The sequence below is a fragment of the Mus caroli genome, chromosome 5, assembly GCF_900094665.2.
Source record: "Mus caroli chromosome 5, CAROLI_EIJ_v1.1, whole genome shotgun sequence".
NCBI lineage: Eukaryota > Metazoa > Chordata > Mammalia > Rodentia > Muridae > Mus > Mus caroli.
The window spans coordinates 104,662,709-104,681,765 of NC_034574.1; the positions used below are offsets into that span (position 1 = coordinate 104,662,709).

A 19,057-nucleotide genomic window follows, 5' to 3' on the forward strand; every position below is an offset into this window, starting at 1 on the left:
GGTCACTGGGTGTGAAATCAGAATGGAATCGTATACCGGAGTCTCTACTGAGGCAAAGATTTGTTTGGTCCAGAGCCTTGGCTACATGGCGTAGGAGCTAGGAACGGGTCACTTCCTGTTCAGACAGGAAGTGGAGGGAGTAGAACAGGGAAGACATCTTTTCAGGCTGAGGTGGCCCGTGGGTTTGAGGAAGCTCCAGTATTTTGCATTTTTAAATGGTAAGAAGGCTGAATGTGTTATCCTTTATTTATAGGAGACCGGTTTGCTCCTGGAGTTGAGCATGCTGCAGAAACAGGCATGCATGTCCATGTCCAGCTTTCTATGGGGATGGGAACTCAGCGGATCACGATTGTCCAGAAAGCCTGCTTGTCCAATGAGAAGAATCTCCCCGGTCCGGGGGGCGGAGGTGGGGCAGAACTTTCTTGTCTTCCAGTGTTGGGAGAAGTTTCAGAGCAAGGTGAAAGGCAAAACCAGAAAGTTCGGGTCTTCTGGGTCCTTCTGAGGTGGTCAGCCACGATTTTCAGCAAACCTCTCTCTCTTCTTGCGTCTGTCACAGAAAATGACATGCTTGCCTTATTAGGGGTCTGGGTTATCCCTCTTACAGACTACGCCCCTGTAGTGACAGCAGTATATGCTAGATAGTCCTCGGAACCCTTTGCCATTTAATTCTGTGACAGGCCAAGAAGGCAGCTATACCGTTCTGATCATCCTCCTCTAGAGTAAGAGTCTGAAACAAAGAGAAATCAGGTTACCTGTTCTTTTTTGTTTTTGTTTTGCCTCTGTGAAGGAAGGGTATTAGCTAGAACCTGGGAATGAGTAGGTTTAGAAACCCCTTGCTGTTGTGTGTCCTGAGCAAGATTCTAACTTCGACCCAGGCTTTTTTCCTTTCTTGCCATTCTGTTCATATCTAGAAGGTGAACGAGTCAGCTTCACATTGCTATAGCAAAATACCAGAGACAATCAACTTGTCAAGAAGAAAAGTCTACTTTGGTACAGTTCTGTACCCTTCAGTCGATAGTGAGCAGCCCCGTTGTTCTGAATTGGTAGAAGGCAAGACACCATGGCAGGCATACAGCAGAGCAGATCACTTCCTTTAGCAGCTGGAAGCAAAGAGGAAGAAGAGGCTGGGTCCCACAATCCTTTTGAATGCTACACCCTCCGTTGCCTAAAGACCTCCCACAAGCCAGCTTGGCAGTGGAGGCCTGTAATTTCAGCACTTATGAGGGTGAGGGAGAAATGCAAGTTTAAGCTGGGGCTACATGCTATGATCCTGTCTCAAAATAGCAACAACAATTAATAATAATAATAATAATAATAAGAAGAAGAAGAAGAAGAAGAAGAAGAAGAAAAGGAGAAGGAGAAGAAGAGGAGGAGGAGGAAGAATGAGAAGAAGGAGAAGGAGGAGGAGGAGGAGGAGGAGGAGGAGGAGCAGGAGCAGGAGCAGGAGCAGGAGAGAAGCAGAAGCAGAAGCAGAAGCAGAAGCAGAAGCAGAAGCAGAAGCAGAAGCAGAAGCAGAAGCAGAAGCAGCAACAGCACCTGGGCAGTAGTAGCACATGCCTTTAGTCCCAAGTTTGGGACAAGTGACTGAGTTGCCTATTTAACATACCAAAGCAGTTCCTGGCCACCATATTCTCCCAGCATCCCTCAGTCCCTACTTGTTCCAGGCTCCTCCTTGCTGGAATACCCAGCCCCCTACCCTGAACTCTCCAGCTCAGCTGCTGGGCTGTCCTTTCCCCAGTTGATTTTCCCTGTATAATCTAGACATTTTGGCCATGCAGACCCTTTTACGCTTTTATTCTACATTTTTGTCCTCTTGATCTCCTGATCTCCAGGCACTCCCCTCTCCTCGAATGGGTCACCAAGGTGTGTGTGTGTGTATATATACATGTGTGCACATATGTGTTTGTGTGTATATGTGTGTGTATTTGTGTGTGTGTATGTACTGCGTTTGTGTATGTGTGTACGTGTGCGTTTATATGTGTATACATGTGTGCACATGTGTGTTTGTGTGTATTCATGTGTGTGTTTATGTGTGTATGTGTGTGTTTATATGTGTATACATGTGTGCACATGTGTGTTTCTGAGTATTCATATGTGCACAGGTGTGTTTGCATGTATATGTGTGTATGCATGTGTGTTTGTGTATGTGCGCACATGTGTGTTTGTGTGTATATTGGTGTGCATTTGTGTGTATGTGTGTTTATGTTTGTGTGTGCATGTGTGTGTCTATGTGTATATGTACATGTGTGCATGTGTGTGTGTGTGTGTGTGCATGTGTTTATTCTGGACTTTTTCAGATGTGTCAGCCTCTAGCTCTGCTCTCCCTCATGTCTACAATAAACTCTCTCATCTACTGTACCAGAAATAAAGTCTTCTCCCTTTTTATTCCTTTTTTTCATTTATCCAGACTCAGGAGCAGAGGCAGGCAGACCTGATCAGCCTGCTCTACAGAGTGAGTGTCAGGATAGCCAGGTCTACACAGAGAAACCCTGTCTCACAGCAACAACAACAAACAAAAACAAAAGAAAAAGAGAAAGAAAAGGAAGGGGTTGATACTGGGTGTTGCTCACAGGTAGAGAGCACTTGCTATTTACACAGGAGACTGCAGGTTTAATCCCCAGCGCCTCACACAAGACCCCACTTCTAAAGAACCCACTGCTCCCACAGAGGCCCCAGAGAACCAAGTCTTTAACACGTGGGCCTCTGGAGGTCTTTCATCCTCACTGCGGCAGGAGGCGTGGGACCCTCTGCATCCCCAGCCTAGTACAGAGCCGCCTCTAGCTCTGTATTTGATGCTGTTCAGTGAGACGTTTGCTGACTGACTATCTGATGGGTGAGGAAATGCATTCAGATTCTTAGCAATGCTTAGTGCAAGCAGAGGAAAGAGATGTGTGCCATCGCACCCAGCCTTCTGTGGCTGTGATAAACATCACCACCATAAGCAACTTGGGGAGGAAGGATTTACTTAGCTTACATATCCTGATCACAGTCCATCATGGAAGGGAGTCAGGGCAGGAACACCAGGTAGGAACCTGGAGGCAGGGACTGAAGCAGAGGCCATATTGACTCACTAAGCCTGTTTTCTTAAAATATCCAGGGGTGGCACCATCCACAGTGGGCTAAGACTAAACACTCATGTCAAATCTGATGGAGGCAATTCCTCGGTTGAAGGTCCTTCCTCCCAGATGACAGTCAAGTTGACAAAAATACCAGCATAGCCTTCATCAAGGTGTGTGTGTGTGTGTGTGTTTGTGCATGTGTATGTGTATGAGTGTATGTGTATTAGTATATGTGTGTTTGTGTCTATGTGTGTATACATGTGTGTACATGTGTGTATTTGTGTATAAGCATGTGTATATTTGTGTGTATGCATGTATGCACATGTGTGTTTGTGTGTATATGTGTGTATGCATTTGTATGTGTGTTTTGTGTTTATGTGTGTATGCATGTATACACATGTGTGCTTATGTATATATGTGTGTATTTGTGTATGTATGCATGCGTGTATTTTTGTGTTGTGTATGTCTGTGTGTGCATATGTGCACATGAGTGTTTGTGAATGTGTGTATGCATGTGTATTTGTGTGTGTATGTGTGTGTGCGCATGTATGTGTGTGTGTGCATGTGACTGTATGCACTGTACATGCATGTAGAGGTCAGAGGTGTATGTCAGGTGTTCTATATCATTCCTCCTTTCTTGATCCCTTAAGACAAGATTTCACTGTACCTGAAGCTACCTATTTTGTCCAGGCTGGTGACCAGTGAGTTCCCAGGACTCATCTCTGTTCCCTAACACAGTGTTTATAAATATGTGCAGCCATGTCCAGTTTTCACATGGGACTGAGAGTTTGAACTCACATTCTCTTGCTTGCACAGCAAATGCTCCTCCTCACTGAACCTTCCTCCTTGGTCCCATCACAGAGGCATGCTTAGTGTATCAAGAGAAGCTGTGGCCAGCAGCAATGCTTGTCTTCTTATCTGAGTGTTCTTTGGGACTTAAGATCCACTTGGACTGGAGATCCACTTGGACTGGAGATCCACTTGGACTGGAGATCCACTTGGGCTCTGCTCACCTGGGCTCTGCACACCTGGGCTCTGTTCATCTGGGCTCTGCTCACCTGAGCTCTGCACACCTGGGCTCTGCTCACCTGGACTCTGTTCATCTGGGCTCTGCTCACCTGGATCTGCTCACCTGGGTTCTGCTCACCTGGGCTTGCTCACCTGGGTTCTGCTTACCTGGACTCTGCTGACCTGGGCTCAATCACCTGGGCTCTGCCCACTTGGGCTCTGCACATCTGGGCTCTGCCCACCTGGGGGATCCCCAGCATTTGTTCTTCTGTGTGTCCCCACAGCTAGCCCTCCTGACATGTTCTGTAATTGGCTTCCACAGGTTTCACATCTGCCTCCTGACCTGCCCCACCGGCCCCTAGAACCTGCCTGTGTGCATTGAGTGGATAGAATCTCAGTCCCCTTCACTAAGCCTTGAAGCCAATGTGCTGCAGATGAATCCAGAAGAGCATCATGTCACTCACAAACCTCCAGAGAACTCACAGTAGGACGGAAACTCTGTGACTAATCAGTCAGAAACCCACCTTGTGCCTTCTCATTTACTGCCCTCTTCAAGCGCGTTTGGAAATCTGTTCGCTTGAAAGTCAGTTGGAAACCACATCACCACCTGTCTGTGTGAGGGCAGAAGAAAAATGACTCGGATGTCTGCAGCTAGGCAGCATGACTGTGAGAAGTGGGGAGAGGCATGAACTTCTCAAGAATATGACCTGTGGAGCTAGACCTGAATGCATGGCTCTCAGGCTGTGGTTTTGGGGGGTGAGGTCTCAGGTCTCCGCTAATTTCTAGCCCTTTCCTGAATCTACCCTCCAAAGAGTAAATGAAACCAAAGGAGAGGATGCCCTCATCCTTCACATCCCAGGACACCCCAGGACTGGATAGGTCACCAAGGACACCTCCCCCCCCAGCCATGGTACTTCACATCCCAGGACACCCCAGGACTAGATAGGTCACCAAGGACACCCCCCCCCGCCATGGTACTTCACATCCCAGGACACCCCAGGACTGGATAGGTCACCAAGGACACCCCCCCGCCATGGTACTTCACATCCCAGGACACCCCAGGACTGGATAGGTCACCAAGGACACCCCCCCCCAGCCATGGTACTTGAGTTGAGGATTTCTTAATTGGCATCTTGGGTGGAAGAGAACATTCCAGGAAGGGAATCAGGACTTCAGTCTATGTTAGTCCCACTGCTTGGTCTGTGTGACCTCAGAAAAAATCATGGGGTGTCTCAAAGCACGCTTCCTCTTTGTGAAAGTGGAAGGGTTGGGGCTGTGGCCACCTTGTGGAAAGGGTGGTGCCTGGCACCCACCTAAGGGGCTGGAATCCAGTCAGAGAAGCTGTAACGAGGGAGACAAAGGTGGAGGAAAAAGAGAGACCCACAGAAGGTTTCAAAGGCCGTCTTACCTATGAGCTGAGAGGGCTCGTATCCTCCTCTGTCCTGGTTAGATATTTTTCTACTTGATATAATTCAGGGTCATCTGTGAAGAGGGAGATGCCTGTGTCAAATAATCAGCTTGGTCTGTAGGTAAGTGTGAAGGACTTGCCTTCCTTCCTTCCTTCCTTCCTTCCTTCCTTCCTTCCTTCCTTCCTTCCTTCCTTCCTCCCTCCCTCCCTCCCTCCCTCCCTCCCTCCCCCCTCTCTTTCTTTTCTTTCTATATAATGATTGATGGGGGAGGACCCAGACCATTGTCGGTGGGGCAACCCTTGGAAAGGTGGTTTGTGTAATGGGGAGCAAGCCTTTAAGCAGAACCCCTCCACAGCCTCTGCATCAGCTCCTGCCTCCAGGTTCCTGCCCTGATTTCTCATGATGAGGGACTTCTGTCTCTCAACTTTCTACTGTTCTTGGTGTTTAGCACAGCAACAGGAACCTAGGGCTCCTGGGTAGGAAGGAACACAAGCACAGGCAGCTGAGTGGCCCTGTATACCGGTCCTGCCTCTTGCAGCCCCCCTTGGCTTGTGGTTTCCTGGTCCATCTCTGCCTCCACAGGGGAGCTGTAAGCCATGGAGTCCTGGTCTCTTCTCTCCTCCCTAATCTCTGTCCTCCTGTCTTCCTACAAGCATGTTAATTGTGAGACTGGGCTCACCCAACCAGCGTGACCTCATCCTATGTAATCACATTGGCAAAGACTCTGGTTTTGAATAAGGCCACATTTTGAGGTTCAGCAGGGGTGTGCTGTGCACCGAAGGGTCTGGCATTGATCTGGGATGGATAATTCACCCCGGAGACCACAGCAATATGCATAGCCATGTGCTGTAGGTGAGCGGCACTCTCATTATCTCTATGTGGTAACCCCATTGGCTGGCTCACAAGCCCCCATTTTATGGATAGGGGAGCTGAACAGGAGGCCCACCACGTGCCCCATCCAAATCACCCCAGCTTAGAAAAGTGTTGGGACCCAGCCCTGCCCTAGGCTTTGGCTCTCAGGTCTCACTACTGTTCAGCTGGGGTGAGCAGAATTGCGTGGAAGCAGGGGACAGTCATCAATGTCACCCTGAGACCTGACGGGAGGACCCCTCCACTCAGGCAGGCACCGCTCCTGTGGCTGTCTCTGCCCCGTGCAGGCCGCAGCGAGTAAACAGTCTGAAACCCATTCTCATTAGGCTAATTTACGAATAAATTACCATATTCAATGGCCTTATTTTTACTGCTCGTTAACAGGCCCATGATAGGATGATAATTACGGGATTTTAAGTGGCTAATGGCATCTGGGGCGTCAAAAGCAGTTTTCCCCGAATCTGTTTATGGCAATGAAGGTGATGGTGGGGGGGTGCGGGGGGGGGAGGAGCGGATGAGGGGGGGCATTGAAATGTTGAAGTCACACTTTGTGTGGAAAAAGAAAAAAATCGCTTTAATTGTTGAGTATTTATTAGAGAGGAGGGAGTCTGCAATTTTTTTTTAAATGAAACTCTGAAAAACAAAGGAAATTAATTAGTCTTCCCTGGGTGCCGTGACCTTCGGGGAGTTGTTGAGAGACATCACCAGTCCAGAAGGCTTGCAGTTCTCTCTGCTTGGCTGCTGCGGTTCTGAGGGCAAGAATGGCCTGTGAACCCGAGCTTGGCGGGATGTTCCACTCTGTGTGTGGCTACAGAGACCCCCTCATGGGGATCCCTGTACCGGACACCTTCTGACACCCCGTCCCACTGACAGGATGGTTCATCTTCTGCCCTGACTCACCGGTCCACCAGCTTCTGAGCTGACTATCAATTGCACCGTCTGCTCTTTCCAACGCTCACTCCTTGCTGGTACAGAGGGATTGTTCCCGATGCAGATTGGGATCTCACTGTGACCCTTTTCTATGTTGATTTTCTTTAACCGTGAGGCAGTCACCCCACGGGTTTGACTGTTATCTCCCGACTGCTTTGCTCTCTCTCTCTCTCTCTCTCTCTCTCTCTCTCTCTTCTTTTTTTAAAAAATTCAATTCTATTGTTTTCTACTTATTCAATTTGCATCCCGCTCACTGTCCCCCCCTCAGCCACCCCCTCCCACAATCCTACCCTCCCTACCTCCCCGAATCTCTTAGGGAGGTAGAAACTGAGACACAGAGAGGGTAAGTAGCTTTGGCAACGTCACACAGCCAGGGCTGCTCTCTGTGTCTCTGTGACAGGCCCCACAAAGCCACTCCAGTCACCCCTTCCTCTCATCAAACGCACAAACAGTGGATCCCGCATGACAGGGGATAAAATAAGACTCCAGACAGGGCAAGCCACCTACCTGGACTTCCAAGCTAAGCGTCTCAGCTAACTGGTCTGAAACGGGCTTGAAATGGAGGACTGTGGTCTGGGGCTGGACAGTTTAGGGAGGAACATTTTGACTGGAGGTTCCCTGTGCCCGAGTTCTAGGCACATTTGTCCTGCCTACCTGCTTGCCTTTCTTCCCGACAGCCCCTCACCCTCATCCCCATCCCTCCTGGGCCACCAGTTTAGTATGCAGCTCTCGGAAAACAAGCAACCAGCAGCTGACAGTGGGAATAAATATCGCAGCAGCGACTTGGTTAGCATTTGATCCCAGCTGGGGCTCCGGGAGCTGAAGTCCTGGAATGTCTTGGCAGTTTTTAATGCTGAATAATTTGATTAGATCAGTGGCTGAGCTGCTGTTCCTGGTGAGATAAACCCTCCCTCGTTCCAGGGGGCTTGGGGGACCACAGCCCCACGCCCCCCTCTTAGCTGGCTGGCTGTAACTCTGTGCCCCCAGCCCAGGGCCCATCTCTCTCCATCTCCACCTCCTCCCCGCCTCTCCACCACTCTCTCCTTCTCTCTGTATTCCTCCCTCTCCACCTCTCCACCCACGCCAGGTCCACCTCCTCCTCTTAGGGCTCACACTTCAATTTTAAGAAAAACCCCACCGATTATAGACAGGCAAGGGGTGTGTGTGTGTGTGTGGGGGGTGACAGGGCCACCAGGCCTCCCCCTCTCCTCCGTGCCCTCCCTGCCTCACTCTCCAGAATCTTCTGGGTCCTTCCTGTCAGCCAGAGGCCAGGTTCCCAGTCCTCAGGGTGAAATTTCCTGGGCCTTGCCACCTTCTAGTTCCAAATTTGGAGGTAATAGTTCTCTTAGAAGGAACAGAATCTCTGCTTGGGCCAGGAGTCCTGTCTTGGGTAGGGGAGGGGCTGAGGAGCTGGAGGAGAGCATTTGGGACACCAGAAAAGAAAGATAGACATGCAAAGTCCTCCCCTGCCTTCAGAAACCCCTTCAATGCCTTCTGCGGGGAAGGGATGGGTACATATAGGCCCCTGTGACTTTATGAGAGGTGCCCCTGTAGAGTGACTGTTGCCAAGGCTATAGGATTGAACCAAGTTATTACTGCCCAGGCAGGAAAGGAACTGGATAGAAGAACCAGGAGACACTGTCTATGGGGTCACAGTGACCTCACCAGTCACCTGATCTCTCCTTCTGCCTGCCTTATGGCTGTATGGTTGAGGATGAGTCAGAACCCACTTGAAGACCCTTCTCCAGATCTCTCCAGATCAAAAGAGTTCTGTTCTATTGGGACAGAATGGGAAAGACAAGTCGTGAGGATGTGAAAGGCTCTTCCTCTCAGAGCTAAGGCTCCTCATCCACACAGCAGAGACAATGGAGCCACACACTACCATCTGCGTGGAGGCCACAATACTGCCACACTCCTTTGTCCTGCCCCAGTGTCCTGTATCATCGTGTCTCTGGCTGCTGAGGGACCCAAACATGTGACTCGCTGGCAGGCTCAGGGGACAGTCCTCTGTTTTCCAAACCAGTGCTGGGTAGAGGTCTTCTCATCTTCATCCCCTCGGTTTCCACCTGCAGGCAGTCTCTCCACAGGAGCCATCATGGCAGCCTTCTTGTGCTGAGAAGAAACCAGCATGGCTCCATCCACCCATCTGCCCCATTTCACCCTTTACGTCTCCCTTCTCTCCCTCACTCCCCAGTAGTGCTTTCCTTTTCTCCCTCTGGTCCATCGTCTTCCCATCCACGCAGCCATCATCCATGGGAAGATAGGTCCCATGAACTGCCCCTCCCCCTCCCCTTTCTCTCCCCCTCCATTCTTCCTTCCCCTCCCTCTCTCCTCCCCCTCTCTTCCCTCTCCTCCCCCTCCCCCTCTCTTCCCTCTCCTCGCCCCTCTCCCTCTCTCTCTGCCTCCCTTCCCTTTTTTCCTCTTTCTGCCTCTCCCCCTCCCCACAATTCTTTTTTAAGGCATTTTTATTAGATATTTTCTTCATTTACATTTCAAATCATAATTAATCCTTAAGCACCCAGAAATCCCATAGTCAGTAACCAGCCCCTGTAGTCTGTTGCTACTCATTTAGGAGAGAGGCAATGAGGCCAGTAAAAAAATGCGCACTGTGCCAAACTGATGCAGTAACCAGAGAGAGCAGTGGGGGAAAAGACGGGGTGTGGGTGGTGGAGGGAGGAGAGGGGCTGTCTTAGTCAGGGTGTTACTGCTGTGAGCAGGCACCATGACCAAGGCAAGTCTTGGACAGCATTTCATTGGGGCTGGCTTACAGGGTCAGAGGTTCAGTCTATTATCATCAAGGTGGGAACATGGCAGCATCCAGGCAGGCATGCTACAGAAGGAGCTGAGAGTTCTATATCTTCTGAAGGCTGCTAAGAGAAGACTGGCTTCCAGACAGCTAGGATGAGGGTCTTAAAGTGCACACCCACAGTGATACTACTAATCTGACAGGGTCACACCTTCTAATAGTGCCACTCCCTGGACCAGGATAGGTCTAGGCCATCCTTGGGCAATAATGACATTTCTGCTGCCTCCATACCAGGAACAGATCTGCAAAGACTACAGGACTTGTCAGAACCTTCAGAACATGGTCTTGTCCCAGGCTGTGGGCCATTATGGAGGTTCTCTACCATCTGCTGGGCCTGCTCCACGGTGTATGCAGGAGTGTGGGCTGGCTGCTTGGACTGGCCTTCAAGGCTTGAGACAGTTTGAGAAAGGCTGCTGTCAGACTTCATGGCAGAACCTGGCTCTCTACCTTGTGATGACCTGCAGCCTAGTGTTTCACAGGGTTCTCACAGGTGTGAGACTGGCTGCTGACTACAGAGGCTCTCCTGTCCTGTGGGCAGTCCTTGAAATCTCTTCTCTTCTCCCACATGCTAACCCTGGCCTCTAGAGACAGCCACTTTACCTGTGTTCTCAGCTTTCTCCATGGGCCTCAGTCTGACTTCCAGTTAAGAACAGAAGGTAGATGTGGCCTGCATCTGCCTGAAACCAGAACTCTGTGTGTCTCAGCCCCTCAGTCAGCAGAAGACTGGACAATGCTACCTGGGCTTTCTCAGGTGGTGAAAGGACCCAGGGCTAGACTCTGTAGGGAAGAGACACTGACAGATAAAGAGTGGTCCAGCTTATGTTCATTTTTGAATTCTGGCCTCCTCCTCTTCCTCTTCTTCCTCTTCTTCTTCTTTCTCCACCTCCTCCTCTTCTTCTTCCTCCTCTTTCTCCTCTTCCTCCTCCTCTTCCTCTTCCTCCTTCTCCTCCTCCTCCTTTCTCCTCTTCCTCTTCTTCCTCTTTTTCATGTTTGATTGTTTGTTTTGTTTTGTTTGTTTGTTTTTGACAAAGCCTCAAACTAGTTTCAAATTCCCAGTGCATGGAGGATAACCTTAAACTTTTGATCATCCCGATTCTACCTCTCAGGTGCTGTGGCACCCACCCTGAGTCTGTACAATGCTGGGACCCAAACGCTGGCTTTTCGTACACCAGACAAACAATCTGCCAGCTGAGCTGTGACCTTGGCTCTACATGTTTTCCCTCTTTCTCTCTCTTGTAAAACAGGTCATCTGTTTTCTTCGGAGGCTTTATAGGGTTCCTGCTGTATGACCCAGAGATAGTTCTCAGTGTGTGTGTGTGTGTGTGTGTGTGTGTGTGTGTGTGTGTGTGACTGGAGCAAACCAACAAAGCTGTAGTGAGAAGACCTGTAGAAGATGTCACAGTGAGTGCAGCAGTGGGGAGCAGCCTGGTCATTTAACAAGGGAGTGGGGATGGGGTGGGACTTGTTCAATAAAACTGATGCATGAACAGGGATTGTCAGGTCTAGTAAAACCTGTCTGTGATGGGCTCAGTGGCCAGGATGAACGGTCTCTGGTCATGTTGCTTCAGGAGCTGCCTGTAAATTGAGGGTAAAGGGCTGCTAACGTGTTTTAAGGTATGATAGATATTCTCCAAAAGAAGGAGCAGGAAGGACCCAGGCTGAGATATTTATCTCCTCATTTTTGGACATATTGATGTGCCTGCAGCTTACAGTCTTCCTGAATACTGATGTGCCTCAGTTTCCTGAAGCACATACAATGATTTGCTATCCTTGATTTTTTTTCAGGCACCAACAAAGACAGCATGGAAATGGGCAGAAAGACTCCAGGTATGGTGAGTTTGGGGGTTTGAGTGAGAATGGACCCCCCTGGGCTCATACATTGGAATGCTTAGATGTCAGGGAGTGGTAACATTTGAAAGAATTAGAAGGATTAAGAAGTGTGGCCTTGGATTGGAGAGATGGCTCAGAGGGGTTAAGAGCACTGTTTGCTTTCCCAGAGGTCCTGAGTTCGATTCCCAGCCACCACTCGGTGGCTCATAACCATCTATATGAGGATCTGATGCCCTCTTCTGGTATGGAGGTGTACAAGCAGACAGGGCATTCATATACATAATAAAGAAAAGAAAGGAAGGAAGAAAGAGAAAAAGTGTGGCCTTGTTGAAGGAAGTATGTCACCGAGGGTGGACTTCAAAAGCCTGTGTCAAATCCAGACTCAATCAATCAATCAGTCAAGTCAATTGGTCAATCTCTCTCTCTCTCTCTCTCTCTCTCTCTCTCTCTCTCTCTCTCTCTCTCTCTCGAGGGTTAGGCTGTAATTTCTAGTTTCTGCTACTACAATGTCTGCCTGCATGCCACCATGCTGGGCTAGACCTTTGAAACTGTAAGTCAGCCCCCAGTTAAATGTTTTCCTTTATAAACGTTGCTACGGCTATGGTGTCTGTTCACTGACCAAGGCAATGGCCCACATAATGTTGGATATTTGAGTACTTGCTCTTCAGTTGGTGACCCTGTTTTGTGACGCTCAGGATGTATGACATTTCTGGAGGAAGTATGTCACTGGAGGTAGAGGCTTTGAGGCTTCAAAAAAGCCCACCCCTTTCCTGGTTTCACCTCTCTGCTTCCTGCTTACATTTCAGGATTTGAGCTTCTGCCACCATGCCTGCCTGCTGCTAACCTTACCTATCGTGATGATGATGGACTCTGATCCCTCAGACCCATTGTTGGTGTCAGGACCTCTGAAACCTGTGACATCACATAGGCAGGACCCGCACACCTGTTGCCAAGGCAACAGCCACCATATTCCCAGAATCCACTTGGCTCACCTCCCACCTTTATCTGTGATTACATCATCATGAAAGGCCCCCTGATCGATCTCTCTCTCTCTCTCTCTCTCTCTCTCTCTCTCTCTCTCTCTCCTTCTCTTTCTGCCACCACCTTGCCCCCTCTCTCCTAATAAACCTCAAGTGGAACTGTTTGGCCTGGTGTGGTACTTCTGAGGCTGTGGGACGGCCGAGATCATAGCACCCGTAAGTCTAAATAAATCCTTCCTTCCATAAAGTCACATTGTTTGTGTTGTTTTATCGCAGCAACAGAATGGTAACTAAGTCATGCATGCATAAAAAAAAGAGCCATATGTTTCTGTACTTGCTGCTCCAGGAACTCTGTAAATATTAAATCTGTACATGAGTACTCCATCTTGGGAAGACTGATACTCAGGGAATTGCCAACTGGTGAACTCCTACTCATCTCTCAAAACCCTGGTCACATTGCCCTTCTTTAAGGAAGACTCTCTACTTACCTGACTTGGAGCGAAGACGGTGGACCCTTTTCTTAGTTGTCTTGGCCCAAACCCAAACTGGGAAGCTGGGGGCCACTTCTCCATCTTCTATTTGGCTGGTGCTGCTGGCTCCTCACAGAGTAACCACTACCCACCAGGTGCTCACTTGCTCCTGTGGGAAGATGAGGAGGAAATAAGGAGAAAGCCCATTCCCTTTACTCAAGTGAAGACATCGGGAAGATGTGTGGTTCCGAGCTATAAACGGACTCATATTTTTAAATGAGCCGGGGGTTTCTATTTAAAGGATCCCTGATGTAAAGCCTTTTTATAAAATAAAGACATCTTGAGTATATGAATAGTTGCCCCCTGACATATCTGTTTATAAATGGAGATTTTTTATTTTTTATTTTTTATTTTTTTGAGGATCAGAAAGACTGATCCTTTTTTAAAAATCCGTTTGATAAATATTTGCGAAGTGCACACTGAACGCCAGGCTGTGCGTTGGATGTGGGCAGGACAGTGATGGTAAACGTCCTCTAGAGTCTGAGGGCCAATCAGGCCTAGCAGCTCCATCACAGCCTCCCTTCCTCTCCCCTCCCCTCCAGCTGCGTGTTCTTATCCCTCTTACTTCTGAGCTTCAGACGGGAAGGTGCTCCTCTGCTGTTTGGGAAATTACCTGACCCCTAACTAAGCATGCTCACTTCTACTGTTAAGAAGGCTGCTGAGAAAGGATCCTGCATGGGGCATGCATCCCCAATCATCTTGGAGCAGCCTTGATTCATCATCCCAGCAGCAAGGCATCTGTGTGCCTTGTTCCTCATCTGCAAAGTGAGACAAAAATCCCTGTACATGTAATGATGACAGTCAACATTCCAGATATGGAAAATGTTTGAGGTTGTTTAAAGTGTAGCAAGTAGCTGGGATGGGGGCCTCTCCAAAGCCACAGACCTCCTGAGCCCCAGAGCCTTCATTTTCCAGCCAGAACTGGAGTGGAGACTGAGCTAAGAATGTGAGAGAGTTAGGGGATGGACTGTGGATGTAGCTCAGTGGGGAGAGAGCCTGCAGAATGGCAGGAAGTCCCTACCTAGTTTGAGCCCTTAGCCCCAAATAAACTGTGTAGCAATGCACCACTGTAACACTAGCATTCAGCTTGTGAAGGCAGGAGTTCATGGCCATCCTTGGCTACAAATGAGATCAGGGCCATCCTTGGCTACAAATGAGTTCAGGGCCATCCTAGGTTACATAGGAGTTCAGTGCCATCCTTGGCTACAAGTGAGTTCAAGGCCATCCTTGGCTACAAATGAGTTCAGGGCCATCCTTGGTTACATAGGAGTTCAGGGCCATCCTTGGCTACATATGAGTTTAAGGACATCATGAGCTAGAGCCCTTGTCTCAAAGAAACCAGAGGGCAGACACAGCCTGGTATCCTCATGTGACAGCCCACAGGCAGCTTCACTCACAGTCCTGGGAATAGAACAAGAAAGTGTGAGGCTTGCAGCTCTTGTCCCTGGGCTGCTGGGTGAACTTAGGAGCTCAAAGTTTCTCAAAGTTATTGTCTCCAATCCTACCCTCTGAACCTTTCTCCAAATTGTCCTGGTTGGGCACCTGGCTTTCATCTGTCTGGCTCTACTGGGCCCTTCTGGGCTCTGTACTGTGACTGATCAACAAACAAAGATAGAGCATGTATTGTCCCCCTACTTCTAGATGTCTCCAGACTTTAGCTTTTGCCATCATCGATGGACAAATCCTTTTAAGAAGACTCTGCTGTCACTCCATTTTACAGGTGCACAAACTGAGACACAGGATGCTCATATTTGGCCAAGGTCACCCATAGATAGTGGCCCTGGGTGATACACAGTGCCCTGCCACAGCCTCTCAGGAACACACAGCTGCTCTTGTGGGCCTCTGACCTTGGTCCCTGTCCCCAGTGTTCCTCTTGGTTCACACTGCCAAAATGCCTTCTGATATTTTCAACAAAGACAGCGGACTAAGCCTTGTGCCTTCCCAGTAACCATAAAGAACAGGATGTGTCATTCGGGAGGTAAATTTAGCCCATGACCAAATTTGGGCAAGGCTGCTGTTGGTAGGACCCAAAAGGGTTGAGAGTCTGGCCCAAGGTCTCCTAACAATCAGGTCACTGGGGAAGAACGAAAACAATCGGCATTTTGAGCGTCTGCCATCTGAGTTCCCTCAATCCCATTCTGCTAAAACCCAACTCAGTCAGCAGCACTGGAGGCCTCCTCAGGCTCCGTATGTGGCACAGCATCTCCTGGTTTTATTTTTATTTTATTTTAATTTTTTTGGGGGGGTCTGGATGGGTAGGGAATCATTCCTTTTGCTCCAGTGTGTTTTCCTCAGACACTCCGTCCCAGAAAGGGTTACAGTCCAAGGCAAAGCTTTACCGTAAGCACAAAGAGCTAATATTGGCAGATTGGGGTTTCTGTGAATATTCATTGTAATCTGGGACTTGGTGAGCTGAGATCGCTCCCTCCTGCAAGCTGCACACTTATAACTTGTGAATTCATAAATATTTACGAATTCACACAGTCATCACCGATAAATTATTTCATCTGACAGTTCCACACAGGCTCTGCCTGGCTTTGTGCAAGTCTGATCAAATCTCGCACACGCTCTCCGGTGACAAGCGAGGATGGAGCACAGCTCAGGTCAGCACCGGATCCCACGGATCCGAATGGGTCACTGGCGGAGAGTTACAAGAGTCTGGGTGATGGAGGCATGTCCCATGGGCTGCTAGATGCTCTCTGCAACTGTACATAGATTTAAATCCCCCGTTTTTGAATGTGTTAGAAACACAGGGACATGAGCCGTGGAAAGAATCATGTGCCGTCCTGCAACCTGGGGGTGGCAGCTCACCAGGCTTTTCCACGAAGGGTAATAAAAATGGTGCTGCCCACACCAAAGCTCACAATCCAGTGTCCCCTCCTCTCCAGAAACTTCAGTTGTACCCTCACCCCCTTCTCTTCCTTATTTAAGAAAAGTCTGAATACACACCAATTCCAAGTGCCCTGGGCTTCATTGATCACATAAATCTCTCTCTCTGCTCTTAAAGCCACATGTTCCTGCTTATAGTTTTGAGTTGCTGCAGCTCCCAGAGACCTGGTTCCTCCATGGGATCAACTCGGCACTCCCTTCATACCCTTCTGCAAAGACACCCCTTGTCTTGGTTGCTCCGTACTCAGCCTGCCGTTGGAGAGTTTTTAAGGATTATGGGTTTGTTTCTCAGTGTTGGCTTGACACCTACACAGGGCCCTGTTGGCTGAGGACACTGCTTCTTGGCCTGCCTGTTCCAATTTACACTGCAGCTTGGTGCTTCCAGGACTCTCACATTTCCATTCCCTTTGTCTGCAATGCCCTTCCTTTCACAGAAACCTGTCCCCTGGTCCCCTGAGTACGGCCCCTTCCTCATTCGAGTGACCCCTTCATACAGTACCTTTCTCTCTCCCCAGTATGAGCTGGGGTCACCTTACCCCCACCCCCCATCCTAGTTTCTTACTCTGTCCACAGAAGTCAGAACCCTGGTGTCTGATCCCACTGTATTTCTGCGTTTCTCCTGCCTCCAGGAGCAAATGGTATATGCTACGTGCTCAATAAACTTTGCTTTGATTGTACAAGGACATTCACATAGCTACAGATGGGGCGAGTTGCAGACTTACCGGTCCTTAGCTTTGTGACTGTGGATGGCATAAATCCCAGGTGAGATCTAGTTGTTTATTAGCCATTTTCAAAAGGCACAGTAGTGAAATTTACCTGGTTCATTCATTTTCTAAGAGATTTCAAGGGTTTCAGAACTTCAAAACCCCCTACAGCCTCACATAGCTCCCCACAGCTTCTCATAGCCTCTTAAGCATCCCCCAACCTCCTTCAGCCTCCTGAGCTTCCTACGCCTCCACCAGTCTCCCCAACAGTGCAAGGATTCTCTCTTATGGGAAACTGTTAACCTTTGCACTGAATGGAGCCTATATCTGCTCATTTCCCCTGTGGAATTCTGCAACATGGCTGCTCTGCCTACCTCTGACCTTTCCTTCTAGCGACTTTCAAACCTGTACTTGGAGAAACCCTGTCAATTTTAAGGAGAGAAGCTTTGAGTTGGAGGTCTCAGGGTATGCACCGTGCAGGGAGACCATGGCAGACATGCTGACAAAACAAGTGGGGGCTCCATGGTGGTGGTGGTGGTGGTGGTGGGGAGAACGAGTCCTGTCCTTGTGGATGCTTCTAGTTGTAGACTGAGCTGTCACATCACACGTGATGCTGAGCAATGGTATTACGTGCAAACATGGGTATTCACACATGCTTTCATACACGAGTGTTTTCCAGTGTCGCTTAGGAAAAATTCAGGCAGAGAAAGAGACAGAGACAGAGAGAGAGAGAGAGAGAGAGAGAGAGAGAGAGAGAGAGAGAGAGAGAGAGAGAGAGAGAGGTGCTTCTCCTAAACTTTGTAAACTCTGTAGCCGCCAACGGGAATATCTCTTTTGTCTTCCCCGCCCTTTATTTATTTTCCCCCAGAAATTCCAAGAGAAGTGTTTTAAGCGTGTTGACTGACAAACATGCACACGTGTCCAGAGTCGGGGAGCCACCGGCCCCGTCTCTAACTTGTTAGACGGCAGGTAGATTACAATCATAAATAAATGATCTGCTGTCTGCTTGCATTCGGGCTTGTAGCTTTTAAAGTGTGTCTGTCATCGCGGAATCAGATTTAGTCAAACGCTGTGTAACTGCGAAATTATCCCATCCTTACCTTTTTATTCTCCTTATAATGGACAGTTAAATTGGATTTTCAAATTTGAAGTGCATATGTTTTTCAAATCCCCAGAGGCTGTCTAGTTTTTCATTTCTAAAGCAACTCACTAATGTTTATCATTACCACACAGGAATATTACAATTCTTAAGGGGCGCCTTACAAAATCAGCACAGGAGAAATGCGCTTTATCGTCTCAAAATGAAACCAATTTCTCAGCTGATTTGCAATTTATTTACATGTTAGCATTTGATTTCCGGCTGATTTGTAACCCCACATGGCTCTGTCTCGGGTTTATTTAGAAAGCAGACAACAGCGGCTGGGGAAGGCTGTGGAGCGAGCGCCTTGTGTTGAGGGGCATCCTCAGTGCTGTGGAGCGCCTTGTGCTGTGGGGCACCTGTGCTGTGGGGCGTCGGTGCTGTGGGGCGTCGGTGCTGTGAGGCGTCTGTGCTGTAGGGCGCCGGTGTTATGGAGAGCCTGTGCTGTGGAGCGCCTTGGGCTGTGGGATGTCCGTGATTCCCAGATTGAGGAATTGTGTTTACCCTCTTCTCTGTTGCTTCTCGTTCACAGAGCCCTGGCGGTGTTGCAACATCAGCATTTAAGCAGTGCAGGAATTCTGTGAGAAACTCATTGGGCTTCACCATACATATCATCTGTCTAACTACTTACACACCCATTTCTAGCCATTTCTCCAGCTGCCTCTCCATCCTCCCAACCGTACTTCCTCCACATTTGGCTCCTCATCCACCCATTCATCTATTGATCACCTGCCCATTCATCTATCTACTCAATCATCCACCCATTCAGCCATCCACCTGCCCATCCACCTGCCCTCCACCTGCCCATCCACCTGCCCATCCACCTGCTCATTTACCTGCTCATCCACCTGCCCATCCACCTGCCCATTCACCTGCCCATTCACCTGCCCATCCACCTGCCCAT

General features: G+C 49.0%; 1 long non-coding RNA gene across 1 annotated transcript in view; it reads right to left on the minus strand.

Annotated features, from left to right (window-relative positions):
* Window positions 1-231: 231 nt before the first annotated feature.
* Window positions 232-19,057, minus strand: part of LOC110295513 — a 27,535-nt gene continuing 8,709 nt past the window's right edge. The window contains exons 2-5 of the long non-coding RNA XR_002378084.1: window positions 13,381-13,531; window positions 5,476-5,549; window positions 4,592-4,678; window positions 232-547 (exon numbers count right to left, since the gene is read on the minus strand). This is a non-coding gene — a long non-coding RNA (uncharacterized LOC110295513). The remainder of the gene's footprint in view (window positions 548-4,591; window positions 4,679-5,475; window positions 5,550-13,380; window positions 13,532-19,057) is intronic.